General features: G+C 37.3%; 1 pseudogene; it reads right to left on the bottom strand.

The window, feature by feature from the left end:
* Positions 1 to 1,846: 1,846 nt before the first annotated feature.
* On the bottom strand, positions 1,847 to 2,356 carry LOC102856520 (annotated as a pseudogene).
* Positions 2,357 to 10,435: the final 8,079 nt, after the last annotated feature.

A 10,435-nucleotide genomic window follows, 5' to 3' on the forward strand; every position in this document is an offset into this window, starting at 1 on the left:
GGATGGGTGTGTCAGAGGCAGTGCGGTTGGCGCAGGATAGAGCAGGATTTAGAGCTGTTGTGCATAGGGTCGCTATGAGTCGGAAACGACTTGATGGCACATAACAACAACAACAACAAGAAACCAATACTAAAGAAATCAGTGTGGGTTGTCCACATTTTTACTAGTATACTCATTCATCAGCTATCTTCCTTTTCTTGGCACTCAGTAAGACTGTTGAGGTCTTTGTACTTTCACATTTTTGTTTTTTTAGCAAGAATTTAAGATATGTTTATAAACATGTTGCAAAAATCTTGTCATTTCATGGTTGGAGAGATGAGAATTTTTTAATAGAATTTTATGTAAGAGGATATACTGTGAATCACTCTTCCTTTGAAAGTCAAATGACAGAAAATTCAAACCCTGTACACTGTTTTAAAGTCTAATCAGAACATTTGGTGGGCTATCTGTATTGACAATGTAAAAAATTTAAAATATGGATTTGGATGATGAAATCACCTTACATTTAGTTGTCAACTAATGAAAATAATTTCCTGATTATCAGATAACAATCTGGCCTAAACCAGCCTGGTCAGTAGATCAAGTTATCAAGTCACAGTGACACGTATATTAACACTTCTACTTTTCCAAGAACAGAAGCATTATGTTTAAACAATTCCATTCTTCAAATCCTTAAACTCAGTATTATAGGCACAAGAGTGTAGGCAAATCTGGGATTTTTTCCAATAGGTAACATAGCTATGTTTTGTTATTTTAAAAAATCCTGTCTAGATATTTCTTCCTATATAATCAAGTGTAGGCCACAGTTTGAGCAGCCTGCACTAACCAACATAAACCACACTAATTGTTCCACAAGTCCATTAAGGTGTCCTGTTAGGAACTTTTTAATATGTTCAGCAGAAAATACCTGCTTCAGGTTTCTTTAAGCGATATATCAACTCCATTTTTAAGGTCAGAAAAGCCATTGTTGGGTTTACTCATCAACCACCACCACCACGAAACCCAGAGAAAAAAAGTAAATCACAACAAACCTCTTTAGGTCAGTTAAAGGCCTTATCTCTAGCCAGGATATTAAAAAAAAAAAAAAAGTAATCTCACCAGCCCACACTCTAAAAGTTAATGCCACTAGTAACAATCAAAAGCAGGAAAAGTGAACCTGCTAACAACCAGCCCACTCATTATCAAAAAGCATTTAACTCAGTACAGAGACCAAAATATACAACACTACCTACCCAAATTGCCCCACCCACCCTCAACCACCAACAGGAAGGGAGGCAATCACTGCTTATAAAAAAGTAAAATAACTTCTTACAAAGATATGGTCCAACTCTTGAGATAGTGCTCAGAAGGACTAAGGGTGGAGTGAAGGCAATGTCTAGGAATTAGCATCCCATTTTTTAAAGCCAAAGTACCACAAACATACTAAACTTGTCTTTTAATTAGAGAACAAGATATTGCTGCTGTTTTAGTCTTCTGAAATGGTATTTTTGTAGGCTCTGCCCTTCAATATGAAAGCAGGACATTAAAAAAATCAGCTAAAAAAATACAAATTACTTAACCCCCAATATTTTGGGATCACATATCTTAACTGTGAAACTAAACAGCTCTTCACCTTTTCCTTCCTTCAATTGAACTATCTAAAAAAAAAAAAATTATACCACCAAAACAATCCAAACATGATTTTTAAAGTCTTTGAAAGTATTAAAACTTTCCGAGGAAAGGGAAGAAAAGAAAGAAAAAGATTAAGGAGGAAGGAAAAGCTTTATAAAGAAGGGAGGTGGAAAATCAATGGACCTCTCTTTTATTTGGCGACAAGCAAGTGCAAGAAAGTTCATTTGTAATATGTTCAGTTGTCTATCTTTTGCACGTCTGCATTCTGGCCAGAAGGGACTTTGAGGTTTTTCTGCAGCACATGAGCATCTGCAGGCTCTATCTTCTTACAGTAATTCTTGTTTGTCTCAATGATCTCAAAGCCAAACTTCCTGTAGAAATCAATTGCTGACTCATTGCTGATCTGCACATATAGATAAATGTTGTCAAAAGTGCCATCCTTTTCACAGATGTTTAAGACATGATTTAACATTTTAGTTCCTATTCCTAGCCTTCGCTAAGGTGCCAGACATCCTAGTGTCATGATGTAAAGTCTCTTCTGATTCTGTGAATGATCCACCCTACAGCATACTGCACCTACTGCAATATCATTGAAATATGCAAGTTTTGCTAGCTCTCCAACCTCTAGCACATCCTTGTAAAACTTGTCATTGTAGCTGACTGGAAAGATGACCTGGTTTAATCTCTTCAACTGTTTGATGTTGTGTGGTGTCACATCTCCCAGCTCAATCTAGCTACCTTTCATCTTCCCCATCTGCTGAGGCCGTCCTTACCACCGATATCAACGCCACCGCCGTCGCCGCCCTGAGCTCTCTGCGCCCTGAGCTGGCCACTGAACCCTTCCAGCTGGCCTCCTCGCCTGGAGCAGGGAACTTGCTCCGGTGAAAGTCGAGCGCGGCCCTGAGTCTCCGGAGGGGGCAGGGATGTGTCCTGCTGCCGCGCTAGTGCCGCTGCTTCTCCACAAGTGCACACGGAGCGCTCGGCTCCCGCCCCACTATCCTATTTTTATAACTGGCTTTAAGCGGTATTTTTCATTTGTTACTGTTATTGTGTAATGTCAAGTCAGAACTAACACATAGCTGATCCTTCAGGGGCTTTTTCTCTGCTATTGTGAATAATGCTGCAATAAACATGGGTATATAATCATCTGTTTGTGTGGCAGTTCTGCTTTCTTTAAGGTATACTCTCAGTAATGGAATAGCTGGATCAAATAGTATTTCTATTTTAGCTTTTTGAGGAAATGCCTGCCATAGTAGTTTTATCATTTTATATTTTACACCAGAGTGGATGAGAGTTCCGATATTTCCACATATCCTCATTAATATTTGTTGTTTGCTGTCCTGTTGAACTTTGCTACTATTGCAGGGTGGTATATTTCATTGCTGTTTTGATTTGCACCTCTCTAATAGTTATCTTGAGCATTTCTGCATATATTTGTAGGTTATCTGAATTATATCTTCTTTGGTGAATAGTTCTCTCAAACCTTCTGCTTATTTTATAATTGGTTTGTCTTTTTCTTGTGCAGATGCTACAATATTCTATAGATTCTATAATATTCTTTGGAAATGTAATTACCAAATGTTTTTCTCAGTCTGTGAGCTTTTAAAAAATCATATTGGAGATTTTTTTTTATGTACACAGGATTTGATTTTTACAAGGTCATCTATCCTTTCTTGGTTGTGAATTCTTGGTTATGTTCAAAAGTCCGTTCTTGTCATGGATTAGGGCTTCTAAATTTGTTCCCATCCAGCCCCCCCGTGATCTTTATAATTTTTAGTTTTACCTCTGGGTCTCTGATTCACTTTGAGTTGGCTTTTGTGTGGTGTTAGATGTGGATCTTATTTTAATTTTCTACAGATTGATGCCAATTTTCCCAGCAGAATTTATTAAATAGGCTGTCATTTCTGCCCCTAATGGATTTTGTCTCTTGGTCAAAGATTTGTTGACCATAGTGGATGAGTTGACTTCTGGGCTCTTGACACTCTATTACATTGCTATGTGTCTGTTGCAGAACTTGATTTCTATGGCTATGCAGTAGGATTTGAGATCAGAGAGTGTGATGTCTCTTTTACAGTAGAGATTTGTTTATTCAAGGTCTCTTTCCTTTCCAAATAAAGTTGGAAACAGACTTTTCCATATCCTAGAAGAATGACATTGGTATCTGTATTGGGATTGCCGTCATTTCCCCACTTAATAGATTTCATCTTTTTGTAAAAGCTTTGTTGACCATAAGTGGGTGAGTTGATTTCTGGGTTTTTTACTCTATTCCATTGATCTATGTTGCAGTACTTGATTACTATGACTGTGCAGTAGGATTTGGGATCAGGAAATAGACTTTTCCATATTCTAGAAGAACGACATTGACATCTGTATTGGGATTGCATTGAACCTGTAGGTTACTTTTGGTAGAATTTTCATTTTTACAATATTGAGTTTTCTTATCCATGAACGTGCTATATTTTTCCATGTATATAAATCCCTTTTTCTTTATTGGAGTAGTGGGTTTTTATTCCTTTTTAAATATTTATTATCTTTTAATTCATTGTTCCACATTTTCTTGTCCCTCATCAACCCAGTCCACAACATACCCCTTGTTCCAGATTATTGTCATACATATAATACCTAGTCATATAATTTTTTTTTTACAATTCTGCTCATCTTTTCTAATGTAGTGTTCATTGTCTATGCACTCTTTTCCCATTTTGTGCCCAAGCCCCCATGTCTGTTCTAATTTATAACAGCAGTTTTATGCATTATTTATTCTTTTATGACTTAGATATTTCATGCAACATAATGTCCTCTTGGCTCCCCCATGTTGTGTAATGTTTTACAAGTTCATTGTTTCTCAGTGCTGCATAATATTCCTTAGTTTTTCTGTTCATTTTTTGATGGGCACATGGGCTACTTCCATTTCTTTGCTATTGTGAATAACACAGCAATACATATGAGCGTGCATTTGCAGTAGTGTATTATTTTCTTTATATAGGTGTTTTGTGTCTCTGATTAGATTTGTCCCTAAATATTTACTCTTATGGTTGGCTATTGTAATTGATACTATACTCCTTACTTCCTTTTTATGTTCTTTTTGCTACTTTAGAAAAATCTGACTTTTGTATGTTGATCTTGTATCCAAAATGGGTCTAATATGCTCAACAGTCTTTGGAATTTTCTATATATCATATCATTTGAATATAGAGAGATACTTTTAACCCTTATTGTCAATTTGGATGACTCTTATTTCCTTTTCTTGCTTCATTGCTTTTGATAGGACTTCTAAGAAAATATTGAATAGGAATGGTGACAGTGGGCATCCTTGCCTGGTTCTAGTTCACAAAGGGAGTGCCTTTAACGTTTCTCCATTCAGGATAATGTTGGCTATTTGTTTTGCATAAATGCTATTTATTATATCGAGGAGATTCCCCTCTATTCCTATTTTTCTTGAGCATTTCAATCAGGAAGGGAACTTGGATTTTGTCACAAGTTTTTACTGCATCAGTTGAGATGATCATGCCATTCTTGTCCTTTTTTTGATGTTCTGTGTCACATTAATTGTTCTTATATTGAATCATCTTTGTATGCCTGTTATGAATCTCACTTAGTCATGATGTATTTATTCTTTTTTTTTACTGTTTTGAACTTTGAGCTTTATTTAAAAATTTATTCAGATGATCTTTCCATATGAATTAAAAGTTTGTATTACTCTTTTGAAAAACTATTTTATTCCAATGGCTAGGATTTTGTTAAGGATTTTTGCTTTTATGTTTATATTGACCTATAGTTTTCTGTTTTAGCAATGCCTTTACCTACTTTTGGTATCAGAATTATATTTGTTTCATGAAATGAACCTGGGTTTATTCCATCTCTTTTTATATTCTTAAATAATTTAAGTAGGATCTGCTACTGTTCTCTGCATGTTAGTGGAATTCAATGGTGAAACTGTCTGGGCCAGCTTTGTTTTTTGTTAGCAGTTTTTAAAATGACCTGCTTGGTTTATTCTTTTGTGATGTGTCTGTTCAAGTACTCTACTTCTGCCTGTGTCAGTTTGGAAAGGATGTGAGTTTCTAAAAATGTATCCAGTTCATCTAGATTTAAAAATTTTTCAGAATATACTTTTTTATACTATTTCCATTGTTATCCTTTTTATGTTGCTTGATTCTGTTGTAGTGCAACCCATTTTATTTCTCATTTGAGTTCTTTGTGTTTTTTCTTTATTTTCCTTTATTCTCCAGTGGTTTGTCAATTTTATTGACCCTTTTGATGAACTAACTTCTGATATTGTTGATAATTTCAATTGTTTTCCTGGGACTTTTTTTATTCCTTTCCCCCCTGCTCTTTATATTTCCCTTTCTTTGTGGGTTTGCTTACTCTTCTTTTCCTCTTTGTTTGAGATTCTGGGTTAAGTAGTTGATTTTAATTCTTTTGTCCTTTCAATATGTTTGCTTATTGCTGTGAACTGACTTCAGACTACTACTTTTGCTGTATCCCAGAGGTTGTGGTATGTTGTGTATTCATTTTCATTTCTTTCAAGCACAATGTTATTTAGCTTCCAAGTTCATAATTTTTTTATCCTTTATCCTTTTGTTGATTTCTATTTTCATACTATTGTGGTCTGAGAAGATACATTAATGTATTTAAATTTAGTTCTTAAAATTCTGTGATAATTGTGCATGATGTATAAAGGAGTGGTCCCTGACTCAAAAGAAACAATGTGGACTTTGGAGTGATAAGGAAGTAAGTTGACCTGATGTGAAAATTAGGATTGATTTTATAGATTAATGAGTGTATAGAAATGGTATTACAAGTGTAACAAGCATGTAGAAAGACACAGAAGTAAGTCAAAGAATATTTAGTGAATACATTTCATATGCCCAGATCAAGAAAGCATGTAGTGTTCAGAGAATGGCAAGTTATTGCATATGATGAAGCACTGTTGTTGTTACATGCCTCTGAGCTGAGTAGGACTTGTAGCAACCCTGTCTATAATAGTTCTGAAATCTGATTTATCCTGAGCCAGTCTCACTGTCTCTGACACATATTATTGTGTCAATCCTTCTCATCTGGGTTCTTCCTCTCCTGCACAGACGGTGAAGCATGATATCCTTCTCCAAAGACTGGGCCCTCTTAGCTATATGCCCAAAGAATGTGAGACAGAGTCTCTAAATTCTTACTTCCAAAGGGCACCTTGGTTTCACTCGCTTCAGGACAGACCTTTTAGTTCTTTTGGCAATCTGTAGTATGTTCAATACTCTTCTCCAGACCACAACTCAAAAAAATCAATTCTTCTGCCATCTTTGGTCATTGTCCAGCTTTCTGATGCATAGCAAGTAATTGCAAAGACCATGGCCTGGATCAGGAGCATATTGGTTGCTAGACTGATATCCTTGTCTCAAGCACTCTGGAGAGGTCCCTGACAGCAGATTTTCCTAATACAATTTGCCTTTTGATTCCCTGACTGCTGAATCATATGCTACAAAATAACATGAGTGAAGCGGAACTGGAAAATTGGGCATAAGATAGATCATAAAGGATATTGTACACCATGCTAAATAATTTGGACCTTATTAACACAAAACAACAAAACTGGATTTGTGGTTTGGAAAGTCATTCTGGATTTAGCATGGATAATACATTTAGGAATGCTACTTCTAGTCTCCAAATTATTGAGAAGTAATGATGTCAGTTTGAAGACCAAGGTGCATTTTAATTAGGTCTCTTGTGTGTCAGGAAGTGTGAGGATGACACAGGACAGAACATGTTCATATCTTTTTTAATAGAGTCACTGTGAGTCATAATCAACTCAACAGTACCTAACACAAACAATCCTCATTTTCATGATTTCTTTTATCCTTTGCACATTTAAGAAAGCACAGCAGAGAGCAAGGTTCAGATCTGTTGTTCATGGGTTAGCTATGAGTCAGTCGTATTAGACATGATGACACCTGACAACTGTTTAACTGAAAATTGAGACACAGGAGTGAGTTTTATTCCAAATTTAAAGGATGACTAAGGACCAGAGTTTTTGGGATTCCTCCAGTCTCTATTGGACCAGTAAGTCTAGGCATTTTTATAGTTTTTTAGTTGTATTGCACATTTATCCTCCCTCTATCCAGAATCTTCTATTGTGATTCCTTTTAGAGTGGTTAGCTGTAATAAATAACTCAGCACCATCTAGTTTTGCTGGTCTCACTGTCACAGAAATTGAGGTCTGTGTGGTTCATTAGTCCTTTGAGTTAACTGTTTCAATATATCTTTGCTTTTCTTCCCTATTCCTTGCTCCAGGTAAAGAGAGGACTAAAGTTTCAACATAGATGGCTGCTCTAAAGTTTTTAAGGTCCCAGATGCTATTCACCCATGTATTCCCCAGAACAGAAAAGGGAAACATTGCATGGCTTAAAATCAGGAATGTGTGAGGGATGCATTCTGTCTCCATAACTTTTCAATATGTAAGTGGAACAGATTTTCACGAAGCTGGACTTTACAAGAAAGAATGTGGCATCAGGATTCGAGGAAGACTCATCAACAACCTGAGTTATGCTAATGACACACTCTTGCTTTCCAAAACTGAGGAAGACCTGAAGTGTTTGCTGCAGAAAGCCAAGGACTGTAGTCTTCAATATGGATTGAAGCTCAACATCAAGAAGACAAAGATTCTCATCACTGGGTCAATCAATTGATAGCATCATGATAGATGGAGAAGAGATTGAGATTGTTAATAATTTCAGCTTATGTGGCTCTACTCTTGGCAACAGCAATCAGGAACTCAAAAGACAAATTGCATTAGGGAAAATTGTTCTCGGGGACCTCTCCAAAGTGCAAAAGAGCAACAATGTCGGTCTACAGACTAACGTGTGCCCCATTTAGGGCATGTTGTTGTTATTGTTAGGTGCTGTCGAGTTTGACTTACAGCGAGTTTGACTTAACAGTGGATCTGAACCCCATCCTATCCTGTGCCATCCTTACACTCCTTGACACACTACAACACGTTGTGGCAGTCACCATGTCAGTCCACCTGGTTGAGGGTCGTCTTCTCATTTGCCAACCTTCCATTCTCTTCTAAGTATCATGTCCCTCTCCAAGGAATAGCCCCTTCTAGCAACATGCGTGATGTGTGAGGGAAAGCCTCATTATTCTTGCTTCCAAAGAGCACTCTGGCTTTTCCCTCTCCAAGACACCATTTGTTTGTTCTTTTGGCAGTTCATGAAATTTTCAGTGCTCTTCTTCAATACCACAGCTAAAAGGCATCAATTCTTCTTCTGTCATTCCTTCTGTCCAGCTCTCAAGATGCATAGCAAGTGATCGGAAAGCCCGTGGCCTGAATCAGATACAACTTATTCCTTAAACTGACATTATTTCTTCTCAATAATTTAGGCAGGTCCCAAACTGCACACTTCCCAGTGCAATGTATCTCCTTATTTCCTGACTACTAGTACTAAGGAATGCATTGGGGTTCCTAACTTGAATTAGGGGTGCAAAAAGTGAAACCAGACACTGACTATGGGTGGAGCTCTGGGTTTTCAATGCAGATCTAGGCCTGAATGTCCCATCTGGCCTAGGCTGGCTGGTTGTTAACAACCCTGATGGGATCCTGTGAGTATCGATGGTACTGAGGGGGAGGCAAGATGTTGGTCTCAGCTTCCTAACAGGCAAGATGTTGGTCTCAGCTTCCTAAAATGTGTGACACGTTGGGGTTTCTGACAAAAACTAGGGTGCAAAAGGTGAAACTAGCCTCTGGCTGTGCACATTGCTTGAGCCTGCAACAAGTGCTTCAAGTCCTCCTCACTTTGAGCAAGCAAGGTTGTGTCAGCATAATGCATGTTATTGATGAGTCCCCCTCCAATCCTGATGCCACAATCCTTTTCATAGAGTCCAGCTTCTCAGATAATTTATTCAACATACAGATTAAATAGGTATGGAGAGAGAGAATACAACCCTAATGCACTCCATTCTTATTTTTTTTATCTTTCTTAATTTTAAACCATGCAGTGCTTTCCACAGAGGAGTGTTCCTGTACAACAGCCTCCTAATCCAGGTATAGGTTTCACAAAAGCACAATTTAGTGCTTTGTGACTCCCATTCTTCTCAATATCAACCACAACTTGTTATACTCCACACAGTCAATGTCTTTGCATAGTCAATAAAGGATAAGTAAACATCCTTCTGGTATTCTTTACTTTCCACTAGGATCCATCTGAAATCAGCAATGATGTCCTTGGTGCCACACAGCCTCATCTAAATCCTGCTTGAACTTCTGACAGTTCCCAATCTAGATACTATTCCAGCCATTTTTGAATGATCAGCAGTAGTATTTTGCTTGTATGTGATATTAATGATATTTTTTGATAGCTTCCACATTCAGTTGGATCACCTTTCTTGGTAATAGGAATAAATATGTACCTCTTCCAATCCGTTATCAAGACAGATGACCTCCAAATTTCCTTGTGAGTGTATTCAAGGATGCATCTGTTATTAAAGCAAGTCGGTATTCCATCAATTCCTGGGGCTTTAGCTGCTTCCTCCTTCATTACCATTGGCTCCTGTTCATATGGTCAGTCAGTTCTTTATGCTACAGTGATACTGTGTATTCCTTCCATCTTCTTTTAATGCATTCTGGGTCACTCAATATATTACCAGTAGCATTAAAAAAGTGTGTTTACACTGTGAGTATTGTAACTAATCTTATAAAACAAAATATATATGAATAGTTGAGTAAAGAAACCCGAAGGCACATAACAACAGTTGAATAAAAAAGTAGCTACTTTGGACCCGGAGCTATCAGGCGAGCTGTTGAGGAACTAACCTGGCAGGAGAAAGGCCGGTAGGATCT

Source organism: Elephantulus edwardii, unplaced genomic scaffold (genome assembly GCF_000299155.1).
Source record: "Elephantulus edwardii isolate Elephantulus edwardi_28Jun2011 unplaced genomic scaffold, EleEdw1.0 scaffold00172, whole genome shotgun sequence".
In the NCBI taxonomy this organism is placed as follows: domain Eukaryota; kingdom Metazoa; phylum Chordata; class Mammalia; order Macroscelidea; family Macroscelididae; genus Elephantulus; species Elephantulus edwardii.